This window comes from Stenella coeruleoalba, assembly GCF_951394435.1.
Source record: "Stenella coeruleoalba genome assembly, chromosome: 18".
Lineage (NCBI taxonomy): Eukaryota > Metazoa > Chordata > Mammalia > Artiodactyla > Delphinidae > Stenella > Stenella coeruleoalba.
The window spans coordinates 18,235,902-18,253,379 of NC_137164.1; the positions used below are offsets into that span (position 1 = coordinate 18,235,902).

Below are 17,478 nucleotides of genomic sequence, written 5' to 3' on the forward strand. Positions count from 1 at the left end.
TTTTATTTCAGGCTGGCATTTAACCTCTCAAGCTAATAAAGGCTACCACTTTTATTGCTGGTTTTACTTCCTTTTTTTCTGATTTTTTGTTGTTGTTATTAAAGATTAACCCAGACATTAATACAGATACTTGGTGGATGGCATTCTCACTCATATCTATGAAATCTGAAAAGACAGGTCATGACTGGGGCTTAGAGCACTGTATTCAAGCATGTGTGGAGATCAGGAAAGAGACTACAGATGTTCAGTTACAAAAGAGGGGAATAAGACTGTGAGAACTTTTGGGGGTCTTTTCATTACTTTATGGTGCTATGCAGTTAAGGAAACTTATTAACAGCTAATACGCATATACAGGTAATGATAATGATTGTGATTTGTAACAAGTTGCACAGTGGAAAGAAAATGGATTTTGGTATCAAAAGATGTAAGTTTTAATAACAGCTTCAATATTTATTAGCAAGGCAATTTACTGCTCTTCTGTGAGTCTGTTTCCTTCTGTAAAAAGGTTAAAATAATCAACCTCATAGCACTGTTGAGAGAATCAAATTAGATAAATTTAAAGTACCAAATACGATTGGCAGCACTCAATAAATATAGTTATTATTATAAGTATGATCACTATATGTTTTAAAAAATAAAAATGATATAGTGCAGAGTATATACAGGGCACTATCCAGTGTTTTACAAGTGTTAACTCACTTAATCCTCACAATAATTGAAGTAGGCATCATTTATAGGTTAAGGAAATTGAAGCAGAATGCAACTGAGTAACTTGAGGAGGGCACACAATGAGGCAAAGCCAGGATACTCTAACAATAAGGCAATATTTTAAAAATATGTAAACGATGTTGAAAGACTCAGTCTTCCAAAAAGGTAGAAAAGAACTGGCAAGGGATAACCTGGAGCAATAGATTTCAATAAATACTGGGTTGGCCAAAATGTGCCTTCGGTTTTTAAGTAAAAATAAAAGATACATTTTTCATTTTCACCACGAACTTTATTGAACAACATATTCACCCTTTTGTTCCACTACCTTCTGCCACTTTCAGGCAACTTCATAATTCCATCTTCCCAAAACTTTTTATCTTTTTGAGCAAAGAACTGTTCCAGGTGCCTTTCTCAGTCTTCCAGGGAATTGAAATTTTTTCCATTAAGAGAATTTTGTAAAGACCGAAATAAATGGAAATCTGAAGGTGCAATGTCTGGTGAATACGGTGGACGAATCAGAACTTCCCAGCCAAGCTGTAACGGTTTTTGCCTGGTTGTCAAAGAAACATGCAGCCTTGGTTATCCTGATGGAAGATGATGTGTTTTCTGTTGGCTAATTCTGGAGGCTTTTCGTCAAGTGTCGCTTTCAGTTGGTCTAACTGGGAGCAGTACTTCTTGGAATTAATCGTTTGATTTTCTGCAAGAAACTCAGAGGACTCCCTTCCAATACCACCACGTACACATAACCTTCTCTGGATGAAGACCAGCCTCTGGTGTGGTTGGAGGTAGTTCATTTCACTTGCCCCACGATCTCTTCCATTCCACATTATTGTACAGTATCCACTTTTCATCACCCATTACAATTTGTTTTAAAAACAGAACGTTTTCATTATGTTTAAATAGAGAATTGCATGCGGAAATATCATCAAGAAGGTTTTTTTCCGCTTAACTTACATGGAACCTAAACATCAAGGCGATTAACATAACCAAGTTGGTGCAAATGATTTTCAACGCTTGATTTGGATATTTTGAATATGACTGCTATCTCCTGCGTGGTATAATGCTGACTGTTCTCAATGAATGTTTCGATTTGATTGCTATCAACTTCAACTGGTCTACCCGACCATGGAGCATCATCCAGCGAGAAATCTCCAGCACGAAACTTCTCAGACTACTTTTGACACGTTTGATCAGTTACAGCACCTTCTCCATACACCGCACAAATCTTTTTCTTGCGTTGCAGTTGCGTTTTTACCTCTCTTGAAATAATAAAGCATAATATACCAAAAATGTTGCTTTTTTTCTTCCATCTTCAATATTGAAATGGGTACACAAAAATTCACCAGTTTTGACAGGCTTTTTTTTTTTTTTTTTTTTTGTGGCTGCGTTGGGTCTTCGTTGCTGCATGCTGGCTTTCTCTAGTTGTGGCGAGTGGGGGCTACTCTTCGTTGTGGTGCGCGGGCTTCTCACTGCGGTGGCTTCTCTTGTTGCGGAACATAGGCTCTAGGCACGTGGGCGTCAGTAGTTGTGGCACGTGGGCTCAGTAGTTGTGGCTCGTGGGCTCTAAAGCACAGGCTCAGCAGTTGTGGCACACGGGCTTAGTTGCTTCAAGACATGTGGGATCTTCCCGGACCAGGGCTCGAACCCGTGTCCCCTGCATTGGCAGGTGGATTCTTAACCACTGCTCCACCAGGGAAGTCCCTTGATAAGCCTTTTTTAAAATGCATGCCGATATAACAGCTGTCACATACAATCTAACAAACTTGTTTTGAATGAAATTAAAGACAACTAAGTGCTACTACAGCCATCCTAACAGAAAAAAACTGAATGAACTTTTGGCCAACCCAATACATGCCAGACACTCCAGAGGAGATAAGACACTAAGGCAGCGGTCCCCAACCTTTTTGGCACCAGGGACTGGTTTCGTGGAAGACAATTCTTCCTCGGACAGGGCGGAGGGTGGGGAGGGGATGGTTCAGGCGGTAATGTGAGCAATGGGGAGTGATGGGGAGCGGCAGATGAAGCTTTGCTCTTGCCAGCCACTCGCCTCCTGCTGTGCAGCCCAGCGGGGGGTGGGGCTGGGGCTGGGGTCCCCTGCACTAAAGGATCATTCTCACCAGTGGGGAAGGGAAATTGTTACCTTCTAAGTTCCTACTAAAAGGCAAGGCTACCCTGAAGAGCATGACTTAATAGCGAAGAGTCTCCTGGTCTCAACAGTATCTCCTCATAAATGATGGATTCAGGGCTCCCAGTAAATCCAATCATGCCTGATCTTCAGGCCCTAAACAAAAACCAAGCCCTGGCAGCCCACTTCCTCATTTTGGCTCATGTTCTCACACAGCTGTGTTTCCATTTCTTGACTCTTTCTTTAACTGATGATCTCCGTTCCGTCTCAATTCTTTCCACTGTGCTCACTAGAACCTTTTCTCTAGTATAAATTCCCCTATATCCTCAACCTTTTCACAGCACACCTGTTCATGTGCTTTCTTTAAATGAAACCTGGTCTTCCTCAGGACAGTTTTTCTAGCAGCCACTGGGAGCAGAGGCTTCCCATTCTCCCCTGCGGAAGTCTCCAGACCCCACAAGGCTGCTTCCATTACCACTGTCCTTCCTGTTTCTTCTTTCTTGAGATCATGCCATAGGAACATACCACCCTCTACCCCTTCTCACTGCTGTCATGCTCAGTCCTCATTTCTTGAGAACTTTGGCATCATGTTCACAGTGTTTTTCCCAGCTCTTGCCCATCAGCACAATGACTTTCCTGTTCAAGAAAACCTAACTTCAACTTTTCCTGAACTCTCCTCTTCCATTCTGTTTTTAGTAACCCATGTTCAAAGACATATCTTGGAACTTATCACTTAGAATTCCACTATTTCATCTTTGAAATCTTAAACTTTCATGTTTCCGTCTCTGGCCACCATATCTATCTTTCATCTCTCCAGTTCTCTTTCTTCTACAACATCTGGTCTTCCTCATAATGATTTCCCGTTTCTCCTGATCCACCACTGTCTTCATGGCCTGATCTTTTTTCCCATTCATATCTTCCTTTTACTTCCCCTGCACTAAAATTCCCCAATTTTAATCAATCAAATAAGTATCTTCTCATAGACCTGAACTATAGAAATCAAATGGTACTCAGACTGGCATGTTTATAAATTTAGTTATATCCAACCTTAACTCAGCCATCAGCATTGCTCAGGAATCCTTTCAGGAAGTTATCCCTGGTTAAGAACCTATATCCTGTTTTCTACAGTGATTATCAGAGATCTTCACCACTTTCTAAGGACCTTCCCCAACCCGACCTCAACTATATATCTCAGCACGAAACTGAACTCTTTCAATGTTATTTACAAACTTTTCTCACCTCTTCTATTTTCAGAAGAATCACTGTCCCTTCACATTAGGTCAAAGCTATCTCTCCACTTCTACTCTTGATCTGATCTCCATTTCTTACTGGGGTCTTTACTTTATTGGTCTGTCGTCAGTACCCTCTTAACAAGACTTAGCTCTATACCCTTACTATCCTCAACTATCCCCACAGTTGCCACAGAGTTCTATTGCCCAGGATTAGCAACAGGGTCCATACTTTCAAGGACCTTTCAGTTATATAGCAAAAATATAAGTTACATGTATTTTATATTTCCTAAAGACCTTGTTAATTCAAGAATGTGCATCAAACACTTTTCCCATAGAAATAAAGTGAGAGGATGCACTGAGAATATCACAATTACAGGAAAACATTATGCAGTGATGAGCATTCATTTTCCCTTTCTACCTGATTATATGACAATTTTAACAAACTTAAAATGCTCCTGCTTTTTATTTCCTCAACACTGTCTCAAATATTTTGCAGAAGGCTCTCTTAAATTAAGAGCATGACATGTCAGCAATTGTATGGACTTCTTGATAATATTTTAATGCATTAACTATTACCATTCCTGAAATAATGATTTTCAGGTAGGCTTGTCAGTGTAGCACTATACTTGGGTGACGCTGTTTATAAGCACTTACTGGGTACCGGGCACTGGTCTAAGTGCTTTACAGACATTAACTCATCTAATCTGCATAATATCCCTGTGAAGTAGTATGACTATTATTTCCATATTATAGGTGAGGAAACTAAGATACAAAGAGGTTAAGTAACTTGCAAAGTCTCACAGCTAGTAAGCCAGCAATAGAATTAGGTGGTCTAGCTCTGTAACCCATGCTTTTCAACATGACATTACTCTGCTTCGGTTGTTTAGGATATAACAAATATTAAAAATTATAAAATGAATGAGAAAAATTGCAGCATAATACCAAAATTCACTTGAAGATAAACCACAAACAGAAAAGCAATGAACATTTGGATGGAAGATCCCACACAATACACCCCAGATATCTGTTAGTTACATATAATGGTAACAAAGCAAAATGTACCTAAATGTATCTCACTGAAATTAAGAAGAAATTGAGAAGAAAGATCCTAAATATTTCTACTAAGTGAGGGATATCATATGGAAAATAGTCAGTGAATTACTTAATAACAAAACCTGTTCCAAAAGATAATTTAAGGGAATTTAAGAGACAAACACAGCATCAAAAACAAAAGCTAAAAAACCCCCTAAAAAACCAACCGACCAACCAAACAAACAAAAAGATCTCAAAACAAAACAGATGACAAACTGAAGAAAAGGGAAAATTAACATAAGGAAAATTAAGATAGAAAAAATAATATAAATAAGGAGTGAGGCTGGTATTATGTATGCCCTTTCTAGAGTTGGGCCATAAAACCTTTCTGGTTTGTATGAACTGAAATATGATTGAGATATCAAGGACCACACTGTCAAGCTAGTCCTCATTTTCTGCAGATCAAGTACATCTCAAACTGCATGGCCCCAGTGATTTGGCTTGAAAAAAACGAGAGCAGGTATAAAGTAATGCTGACTTTGGTCATAAATGAAATTTAGTAAAGCATCAATAAATGTAAAACTTTTAAGCAATGTATCCTCAAAAATAACTACTAGTTGCAAAATGAATAGCTAAATAGCAAGCCAGCTATATCAGCTGACTTGTAGAAAGGGATTATTATCTGTGAAGCAAATGAGAAGCTGGAAGAGTTGACTATGATTTTATAAAATTCCTTCTGGCAATAAATAAGATTAGTTGTTTATTAAGGCTGCTCTTAGACTGTAATAGTAAGTCTGGGTCATTTGCATGTCAGAAAATTTAAGAGGCAGACTCATTCACCTTAGCAAAAAGTGGTTTCAAATCATATAAAATGTAAATTTAAAAGAGTGGGGGGACTTCCCTGGTGGCACAGTGGTTAAGAATCCGCCTGCCAATGCAGGGGACACGGGTTCGAGCCCTGGCCCAGGAAGATCCCACATGCCATGGAGCAACTAAGCCCATGTGCCACAACTACTGAGCCTGTGTTCTAGAGCCTGTGAGCCACAACTACTGAGCCCGCATACCTAGAGCTGGTGCTCCACAACAAGAGAAGCCACCGCAATGAGAAGCCTGCGCACCGCAAAGAAGAGTAGCCCCTGCTCACCGCGACTAGAGACAGCCCGTGCACAGCAACAAAGACCCAATGCAGCGAAAAATAAATAAATAAATTTATTTAAAAAAAAAAAAAGAGTGGGGATGTGAAGTATGTCCCTCTTCTACTCCTCTACAAATACATATCTAATCCTCCAAAAGACTGACTCTGACGATGACAGTGGCGCTGATTCTTGTGGCAGTATTAAGGTACAGGTTCTGAAAAAGCATCTAAAGAACATGTGTTAAGCTTATGCAGCTTAGACCATAACTGATGCATGTCCATAGTGTCAAGGGACCAAGAAAAGGTTAATGAAGTCTGCAACTAATCAAGTGCTCTATGGGAGGGAGTACATTACAGGGGAGTGGCTGACAGCGGTATAGGCAAATAACCTCAGGAAGATAAGGGGAGCAAAGGATTGGAATCTATAACTTCCTCTTGGACACAGATCAAACCTTGTTTATATTAAGTCTATTTGCTTGCCCATGTTTTTCCTCTTTCGCCTTTCAGGAGCCTTAGTCACCTTGCAGATTGAGCCACACAACAGCATTTTCTTTCTCTAAAATTTCCCTCTTTACTTGTATTAAACTAAAGTATCAATCAACTTGACAAAAGTTTTATTCTATATTATGCATGCCAATAGGAAGCAGATGTGAGGATCATCCTAAGACCAGATACGGTTTGAAATGACTGGGGTGTGAAGGTGGCCGGAGGTTAGAAACCTAGATACTAGCCAGGGTATGGTCAATTCAGACGTCTGTGTTCTAATGTAGTATTTCCCAAGTATTTGTATTTACATGCCAATAAAATTTCAAAACCAATTCTGGGGACTCATTAAGGTAACCAACTTTTTATGAGACCAAGTAATGACATTAAAAGGAAAAAAGGTGGAAAGGAAGGACAGAAGGAAGGAAGTCTATCCTATATTATCACATAATTTCATTAAGATGCTCAAAACAGTAGAAGGGATTTAACTTCAGAATTTAAAAAAGTCTTTAAGTTAAATAAATTTAGCTTAATGACTACTATATTATCCTTATTTCTGCATTTCCTAGACTGATGAAACTTCCCCAGATCTATGAACAAGAATATCGGAATAACTCTCAGTAGTAAGAAAGGTAAGAATTTGTCCTCAAGGCTGACTAGCTCTGGTGATGGAAGAGGGAGGAAACAGAGCAGAGGTAGGGTAATCATATTATCATCATCCAATCTAGGACACTTCTGAAAGTGAAAGAGGTAGCTTAAAAAATCATTAAAATTATATAATTTGGAATTATTCTTTATTGATTGACAAATTGCTTTTATTATATTGAGGAACATGAAAAAGAGTTCTATTAAAAATATTAAAAAATAAAATGCTTTATTAAAACACATATGCAAGTACACTAAAGAGCATTTTACAGGTTTCTTTAAATTGAACATCTGAATATTAAAGAGCAGTATAAGAAGAACAATTATTCTTAGTACATATCTAAGTATTTTAATCAATTTGTTAGCTACATCTGTCTCTAATTCCATATCACTGGTATTTAACTGAAAAATTTCCTTTTTTCAATGTAGTCTTATTTTTAATTTTTTCATAAAACTGCCTGCAACTGTTGTATTTTATGGTTAATAAATTTGAAGCTATTGATACCTTCAATTGACTCTTTTCTATAATATTTAAGACTATAATGTTTATATTAAGAAAATACTATGATTCTGAGGGTGATGTTTGGTAAGCTGGGAACAAATTCTGCTAAATGGAGGTTATTCTCAGTTCTGTTTTTTTTTCTTATTGAACTGTGTAAATATTTCAGTCCAAATATTTTCACTGGTACTACAATACCTTCAAATATTTTTACAAACAAAATTCACTGAGTTCTCTTTATTTATGATTCTTTTGAATGTTTCACCAAATTCAGGGTTTTTTTTTTAGCTTATTTTTGCTGAAAGGGTTTATTGCAAAATAAAAAAGCACTGCCAATAATAAATAGTTACAGGTTTATATAATAAATGACAAAACTATTCAGACTATTTTTTATATATTCTGAGGCAGGGATATTTAGATTTTATTTCCTACATATTATTTGTCATTCATCTAACCTATATGCATCCCACTGATCCCTCCAAGTGGTGGCCTGGTGACACCAAGTGGCCATCAGGGGCATTAGCATTACATACTTCTGCAGCCGCCACCACCGAGACTGCAAGGAGTTAGCTAGCTGTCCCTAGCTCTCCTTTATCTACAAGTACTTTGCTCTACTGCTAAGTACCTTAACTGTTATCCTTGACTTGCTTCTGCCAGGGGTCAGGGAAAGAGAAATGGTTTATTCCAGTTGCCTTTAAGTTTAATCACAGGTTAAAGTAAAAACAAGAGATGGACAAACTGCTTGTTTAGATGAGATCATGGCAGAAGCTGGAAATACAAAATGATGGCTGATCATATACATTAGAGCTTATTTTAATGGAACTACTAATTATACTGTTAAAAAAGGAAACGTCTGAAACAAATGTTAAACCGGTTAGATACCAAGATGACAGGCATAGACTGGGACTGACCTAGACAAAATGGGACATAAGGTCACCCTATTAATAGGGGATGCTTATTTGTTAAGGCTACAAAACACCTGGCAACATTTATTTACATGAGGCTGGCAATTAGCACAGGCCTTGAGTCTAGGTATTTAACGAGCTGGTGATCATAATTTGGGAATAGAATGAGGCAGGAAGTTACAGAAGAAAGAGAAAAGATCAAGGTAATTATTATTCACTGCTTTAGGGGCCTATCTTTTCCCTGAAAACTTATTATTCATTTTTAAGGCTGGATAAAGTAGACTTTAAATCAGGGGCCTAAGTATGATTCAGAATTATGGGTAACTTCATTTATCTGTGTACAGGTAATTGAAAATTTTTATAATTAGATTTGTAAGCATTTAGATATATCAGTGATAAGCACACTAAGTAGAAAAAGGGTGAAGAATGACTATCACATTATGGTTAGAATCTACCTCTAGCACTAAATCAAACTGTATATTGATAGAAAACTTCAAGTAGGAGATGTGTTTACCAAGCACCTGCTTCTAAACAAGAGTTATTTTTAGTGTACTTGTTTAGAAAGCTACAAAGGCTATATGATATTAATGTGCATGGATGCAGCAGGTTGTGAACATTACTATTTTTAGTATCAGTCTAATGTGAACAATGATGAATCATTCTTTGTTATTCTAGTAGGAAACAGTGCTTAGGATTTACTGCAGCACATTAACTATGTCTCAGTAACTGTACACCCACACACTGACATCACACAGGCAGTGATATGGATCAATGATGCAAATCCTGTCAGGATCAAACATTCAGGCCACAGCAGTTGAAAAAAAACCTGCCTGCATGACAGGGCAGACCAGTCATCCAACATGTACAGACTGCATTAAATCAGTAGTGCTGATGTTGAAAAGAGTTGTGTTAGGTCCTTTTTATATAATAGCTAAACTTTTTAATTTAATTATAGATTTCCCACATACAGACTCTATCTTTAAGCTTCCTCACAGCTTCTGTGGTTTAAGGTCTGGACCTTTTAAAACATGTCTTAAGGCTCCACCAGCCACATAAGTTATCTTGGAAAATAGCCTCTGTAGCCAGGCTATCTATCTATCTAATCTATCTATCTAATCTATCTATCTATCTATCTATCTATCTATCTATCTATCTATCTATCTATCTATCTATCTACCTACTTGTCTATCTATCTATCTACCTACCTACGTGTCTACCTACCTATGTATCTATGTATCTATCTATGTATCTATCGATCTATCTATCTATTTAGGCTGCATTGGGCCTTTGTTGCTGCACGCCGGCTTTCTCTAGTGGCGGCGAGCGGGAGCTACTCTTCGTTGCGGTGCGCGGGCTTCTCATTGCGGTGGCTTCTCTTGTTGCGGAGCACGGGCTCTAGGCATGCGGGCTTCAGTAGTTGTGGCACGCGGGCTCAGCAGTTGTGGCTCGTGGGCTCTAGCGCGCAGGCTCAGTAGTTGTGGCGCATGGGATTAGTTGCTCTACGGCATGTGGGATCTTCCTGGACCAGGGCACAAACCCGTGTCCCCTGCACTGGCAGGCAGATTTTTAACCACTGCGCCACCAGGGAATTCCCTGTAGCCAGGTTCTTATAGACAAATCTTTTGAAGAACATGCCTTCAAAATCTTTTGAAGCGTTTTATATAACATGTTGTGCTTGACAAATAACATTCAGATTTAGATATGGAGCACTACACTGTGGCCTCACAATTCACTGCTACCTCAGAGTCTTCTTCCCACTGTCACCTTCTTCTTTGAGCTTTCACTGTTTTTAGTTTTACTGGCATCAAAATATTAATTTTTTATCATTACAGATATATTGGAAAAGATGGCTTATTATGAGTAACCATGTATAAAGTTTCAAAATATCTTCTCCTAGAATTACATGTACCCACTGGAATTAGAGATTTCCTTTCCCGTAACAGGAGGCTTGCCACAGAACATTCACATCCTGTTGCAGTTTCTTCTGAAAAGAAACTGGATCTCTACACTTAAAGCATCACCCTTCCTTCTAGTTTCTTATGTTCTCCTCAACGACTATCACTTCCCAGGAGAAATGGAAAGCTGAAAGGAGATGAGAGCTGGAGGTGTTTCATTCTATCACTGATGTTCTGACATAATCAGACTAACATGAAAACATGCCTTTCCCATGCTCTCAGGCACCTGCTTTCATGTTGTTTCCTCAACTAGTGGTGTTTCTTATGAGAGCTTGAAAAGAAAAGAAGGAAAGGTAAGGGTTCTCCCTCATCCTAAGGTTGGTTAGTTTTTTTTAACTGTTAATCATCTGAAAGAAATATTTTGAAAACGTAAAAATTACTGAGACAGTTGTCTTCATAGTTCTTTTTGAGGGGTAATCTTTAAATCTAGATTTTCCATAGTAGAAACCAAATGCTATTTCACAGTTGAAAATATTTCTGTACTTCCCACTGCACATCAACTGTCTTCATGAGAAGACTGAACTGTAAGGTCTTATTTTTCTCTATCATGATTTATATATTTTGATCATCTGCTATTAGCTTCTAGTTTACTCTAATCATTTCATTTCAGTCTTCTCAGGGCAAGTCTGTATCAGCTAACACAGTCTTAAATGGAAAAGAGAAGATTAAAAACTCACTGTGCTGATTGCATGCTAAAGACTTCAAAGAGTTAGGAAAAAACTCCACAAAAGACAGAAACAGAGACCTTGTCTCCCTCTCATTCTCTTCAAAGGTTCAAACATTACCAGACTGGGAAGAAGAATCTTATTTTTTTTAATTTATTTATTTTTATTTTTGGCTGCATTGGGTCTTTGTTGCTGTGTGCGGGCTTTCTCTAGTTGCGGCGAGCAAGGGCTACTCTTCGTTGCAGTGCGTGGGCTTCTCATTGCGGTGGCTTCTCTGCCACTGGCCTTTGGATTCTAACTCAATTACACCAACTTTCTAAGTTCTCCAGCTTGTAGTCAACAAATCGTGGGACTTCCTGGAGAACCCTAATACACATTCCAAGCTTTTCTTATGAGAAAGAGCTATAAAACCAAAAAGCATTTTGAACCTAATGTGCTCAGAAATAAATTAATCATTTCCATCCTTCTACCCAAACCAATTCTTTTTTTTCTTCTTCTATATTTTGAGGAAAAGAGAAAGAAACTGTCATTTATCTTTATGTTCAACTGACTTGTGAAATCTGTAAATCATTCTTAGTCTCCTCTTACCCTCTGAATTGAGCCCCCAGGTCTTATCCTTACTACTTTTCTGGGGGGGTTTATTTTCCTGTTTAAAATCAATACTTCAGTGGCTCCCTGTTCCTTTCAGGATAACACCTGAACTCTTTAGCATGCAATATAAAGGTATTTGTAACACAGCCTATGTTTCCATTTTTAGTCTCATTTTCTGATACTCCTCAATGTATTCTGTTCTCCAATCTATTTCTTTAATCATACCTTTTCAGTCTCCTCTAACTTCTCTGTGTACATGCTATTCCTTCTGCTTCTAAGATATTTTCTCAATTATTTTTCCTCTTAGTTAACTTCTATTTCTTTAAGCATCATCTTTTCCTGCACAGTTCAACAACTATTCCAAGCTGGGTAAGGTATGTCTCCTCTGGCCTCCCACATGTATCTGGGCATACCTAATTCCATCATAGCACCTATTACCCTCTTCTGTTTTAACTGTGGTTTACTTGCCTGTCTCCCTGACTGTGCTGTGAGGCAGGGTCTAGGTCTTTTAAATGGCTGTCAAGAATGAGCTGTCCTTCAGAATAGAAGAGATTTGGGCAAATTCTCTTTCCAGGAAAAGAGCATGCATGCACTTAGTTACTGTGTTTTCTGTGCTCTGGCAAGCCCCTGAGCATGGGAGATTGAGTACAAGAAGGTGAGAAATTCCAACATATTAAGGCTAAAAATAATGTTAAAATATTGAAATATGATCTTTCACTGTAATGATAAAGGGATTTTCCAAAAACGTTGAGGGATTATATAATAAAATGAAGCAGAAGAGTATATCAAAGACAAGAGAACTTTGCTGATCCATACAAAATGGAAACAGGATTCGATTAAAGTTTACTCTCTAAAAGTGAATCAACATCCTCAAATAATGTTATTGCACAGATTTTGAGATCAGAATCCTATGTTAAAATTGACTCTGGCAGAGAGTAACTTAACTTTTGGAGCCTTAGAGAAATTAGTACATACTTGCAAGGAAATCTTCTACCACCCTTATTATGTTGTTGCCTGACTCTTAAGGTTAATGGCAGCATGTTTGGATGTGCCTTAATATAATACCATAACCACAGTCAGGGGCAAAGTCATACTTTTATAAATATAAGGAGGGTCTTTATTAGATATGAAATTATGCCTAGTGTTAGTTGCTGTGACACAGGAAAATGAGAATTGTGAAAGAATGATTTTTCCATCCCTTTATATCTAGGTAGGTACTAAAAATCACATTTAACATGTTGCCATATAAAGAAAGGAACCAGAAAAGATCTTTTCTTTTCCTGGGACAATCTCTGCAGATAGGTACAAGCGTATGTAAATCAGATTATGTAATTAATTCATGGTAGTCTCTTTATGACTTTATATAAATGCTCACTGAAGAGCCTAGCCTTGCCTTATCCCAGCTATGCTTCTGTGAAAAAACCAGAAAGGTTTATGCCTAGGTTAGACTGCTTAATTAGCACTTCCCTGAGTCTAAAATTGTGGCTGCAGTTACTACAAGGCTAAAATAAGGTAAATCTCTGTATCAGTAATTCAGATGCTCTTCTCACCAGGAGATCCTTCTAGTGAAGTTAACTTTAGAGAGTGTGGTTTTTATTTTTAATAAGGAAAGTGATGTTTCTATATACTCTTACATACAGTTAAGAAAATGAATGCAAAGCACAAAACAGGTTTGTAGTAAATACTGGTTCCTTTCCTGGCATCCCTTCACAGAATGATTCGGTTAAATAGAGAGGATCCAAACAAACACATCTTCTTTCAAAAATACAGCCTAGCTTATACTGGTACTTTTTTGGGGTCGACAAAATCCTCAACATCTAAGGTTTATTGCCCTGGGTTCTACCTGTCCTCTTGAATGTCAGAATTCTTTAAGCCATTTCTAAATTATGGTATCAAATTTACAAATTTCTTTTTTTCTACCCCCTTGATTTAAAAAATTGTCAGACTATTATAAGCTTGGTATGTCCCTTTTTTTTTTAAAGTTTTTACTAGTTAAAAAATCCACTTATCTACACTAAAATACATTGTATGGTCCACCATTTTCCTTAATAAGCTCAGGGTCTCAGCTTTTAAAAAACAAAACTATAAATTTTATAAAATAAAATTGGGACTAAATTTAGAAGGAATTAAAACATTTATATGGTTATTTAAGTAATTAATATCTGTCAAAATTATCAAATTATACAGAAAATATAAAGAAAAAAAGACTACGGTAATCCTACCAAATAGGGGCAGGCACTTGAAGGAAATGTGCTCAAATTATTTTTGATGCATATATATTCATTATTTTATTTTATTTATTTATTTTTTTTTGCTTTACGCGGGCCTCTCACTGTTGTGGCCTCTCCCATTGCGGAGCACAGGCTCCGGACGCGCAGGCTCAGTGGCCATGGCTCACGGGCCCAGCCGCTCTGCGGCATATGGGATCTTCCCGGACCGGGGCATGAACCCGTGTCCCCTGCATCGGCAGGCGGACTCTCAACCACTGCGCCACCAGGGAAGCCCGCATATATATTCATTAATAATATTTTTCCTTATTACAAAAGAACTAATTCTGTTGATATCCTTAGTAATGTATAATCACATAAACAGCCTTCAAGATTCAAGTCCTGATTAAATAAAACTACTAATTAATAATCTTTTTAATCTTCCATTTTGGGGAGGTAAAAAGTAAAAAATAGAGCTTATCCTTTGAGTATCCTCTAGGAAGTATCTCCTAGTCCCTGGACTGGTTTGGATGTTCGTGCTAGAGCTTCTATAGCACCCTTCCTGTTCTCTTCAATCACAGCCCTTTTCTCACTTTACTAAATACTTTTGACTGTCTTCCCTATGAGATTGTAAACTTCGTGGAGGGCAGGGATATAGGCTCTACCTTACTCATCACTAAATCTCCAGAGTTTTGGAATAGCGACTGTACATATCAAGTTCATAATAATTTGCTAAATAAAAGAATGGGTTTTAAAAGAAACCTAATATTCTAATCTAGACTCAGCAATTTATTCAACTCAATCTTCTAAATAATCTACACTCTAGTACCATACAATCAGTATTAATGCTTATAATGATTTAGGGCACTGGCAGATTCTGAATTATTTTCAGTACATTCTGTTTACTAAGGCTAAATATAAGTGTTTATTTTGTAAACATTTTCAGTAATATGATTTGGAAAAAGCTTTTCTGGTTTTCAGTTAATCAGAAAGGTATTTTAACAAAAACACACTGCCCCAGGTCAATGTTTAAAGCATACACCTTATGCCATAGTTATTAACTCTAATAATATCATCTTTGGCAAAAATATCTTAAAGCCAACTGATGAAGGTTTCTTCCCCAAAAGATGAGAAGGCAGAATCAAAAGATACTAACCCTCCCTTTGACCCTCCCCCATCTTTTTAGGGTAATAAAAATTAAGATCTTTCTCAAGTATAAATGGGGAAGGAACCTTTTCAAATTCTAATACTTAGTGTTTTTAATATAAAATCTGGTATTGTTTACTCCTTAAAATTCTTATAGTGGACTCTCTCTTCAAAGAAGAGGATTAGTAAATTAAACATGCTTTGAGATGTGCTCTGAGGAAAAATGACGTTTTGCGATTAAAAGCAAAAGAGACTTTTTTTTTTTTTTGCCCTAGCATCATGTAGTACAACGTATATACGGCTAAGTGGTACTTTTTTGGGGTATATATTTTTATTTATTTATTTTTAATTGGCATATAATTGTTTTACAATGGTGTGTTAGTTTCTGCTTTATAACAAAGTGAATCAGTTATACATATACATATGTTCCTATTAAGTGGTACTTTTTGATAGCGTTGGTCTTAGGGTTCAGAGATGAATTTATGAGTAAAGTTCTTGGTCTACAGTAATTTGGTTTCAGATCTTTAGAAATAAGACACTCCCATTTCTAGAATACAATTTTGAATGACTTGCGGTAAGTATATGAAAATATTTCAGAAAAAAGTATGTGGTTGAGAGGAACGAACTATTGTTAAGCTATGAGTACTGTGCCATCTTAGGTACTTTATGTTTGAGAAGTAGCTATGAAGTGTGGACTCTGCAACCAGACTACCAGAGCTCAGATCCCAGCTCAGCCACTCAGTAACTGGTAACTCCGGGCAAGTTATTAACCTATGTCTCAGTTTCCTTGTCCATAAAATGAAGATAGTAATAGCTATCTCACAGCATTGATGGGAGAATCAAATAGATTAATTACATGTAGAATGTTTACAGAAGTTAACTGGTGCAGTAATTATTCAATAACCATTAGACAGTATCATACATGCCAATTAAATTAGAGTCACTTTCTACCCCTTTTCCCATTACCTGAGGATCTATAACGCATTGGTATTGCAATTAGAAATGAGTAAGTGCTGAAATAAAGACAATTCGATTGCTTATTCCTAAAATAAGTCAATAAACATTTAGAGTTTCTATAAATGCAAGGGGAAGGTCCAGGTGCTATAGGGAGGGAAAGGAGATCTAGCACAGAAGAATATAATATGGTTTTGTATTATCATCACTTGAGAAAGGTTGATGTGGGTCCAGACACCTGCATGTTTCAACTTCCCAGTTGATTCTGAAATCCCTTGGTGTAGTGATAAAAATTATCTTTACAGTCAGAAAGACCTTCATTTGAGTCCCAGATCTTCCAATAGCTAGCTTTGAGACTTTTATGAACCTTAGGTTTCTCACTCTTCTAAGGTTTATATAAGATTAACTGCACACAGCATGATCCTGGCAGGTAATGAACACTCAATTACATTATTAGTGGTGTACTCTAAAACAGAAAAAAAAGACAAAAACCAAAAAATAACATATGCCAAGTTAGAGATATAGGCCAGACGAGTGCAAAAGGAAATTGAGGAACACTTTTTAACCCTGGGGTGGTCAGAAAGAGAATCTCAAGAGGTGGAACTAATTAGTACTGGATTTTGAAGAACTGCAAAAATTTAGAAAGCTCTCTCGTGTGTGTGCACATGTGCATGCACATGTGTGTGCACACTCTTGTGTGATTTTTCACTGAAGGAGCAATGTGAACAAAGATATGAGAGGGGTCTCTGTAAGAAATATTTAGAGACTAGAGTATCTACCAATCCTGGAATATTTGGAGTGGAAGTTTCCTGAAATTAAAACTAGAAAGAAATATTGGAATGAGGTGATGGAGTGCCCAGAAAATTAGGCTAAGAGTTATATGCTATATGAAATGAAAGAAGTCAAGGCTTTTCGGTTAGTTTTTAGCATGACTTCCTAAAAAGTCATGTTTTAGGAAGGCCAATCTTGTAGTTACAGAAATAAATATGGAAAAGTGACAGACTTCTGTAAAGAAATTTGAATCCCAGTCAATGTGGGACTAATGTGCTTAAAAGGCCATAAAACTACTCAATTAGGTGTAATACATGCTCACACGGACTTCTGTGACAAGTTTTAATCAAATCTAGTTAGAAAGTATAGCTCTCTAATGTGGAAACCTCCCCAATTTATATAGCTAGTTAGAGTGATTTGATAAA

The 17,478-nt window shown here is 37.3% G+C and overlaps 1 protein-coding gene across 3 annotated transcripts in view; it reads right to left on the reverse strand.

The window, feature by feature from the left end:
• The window catches only part of FNDC3A (fibronectin type III domain containing 3A), a 163,906-nt gene that overhangs the window by 68,821 nt on the left and 77,607 nt on the right, over positions 1–17,478 (reverse strand). The gene's annotated exons all lie outside the window — the stretch shown is intronic.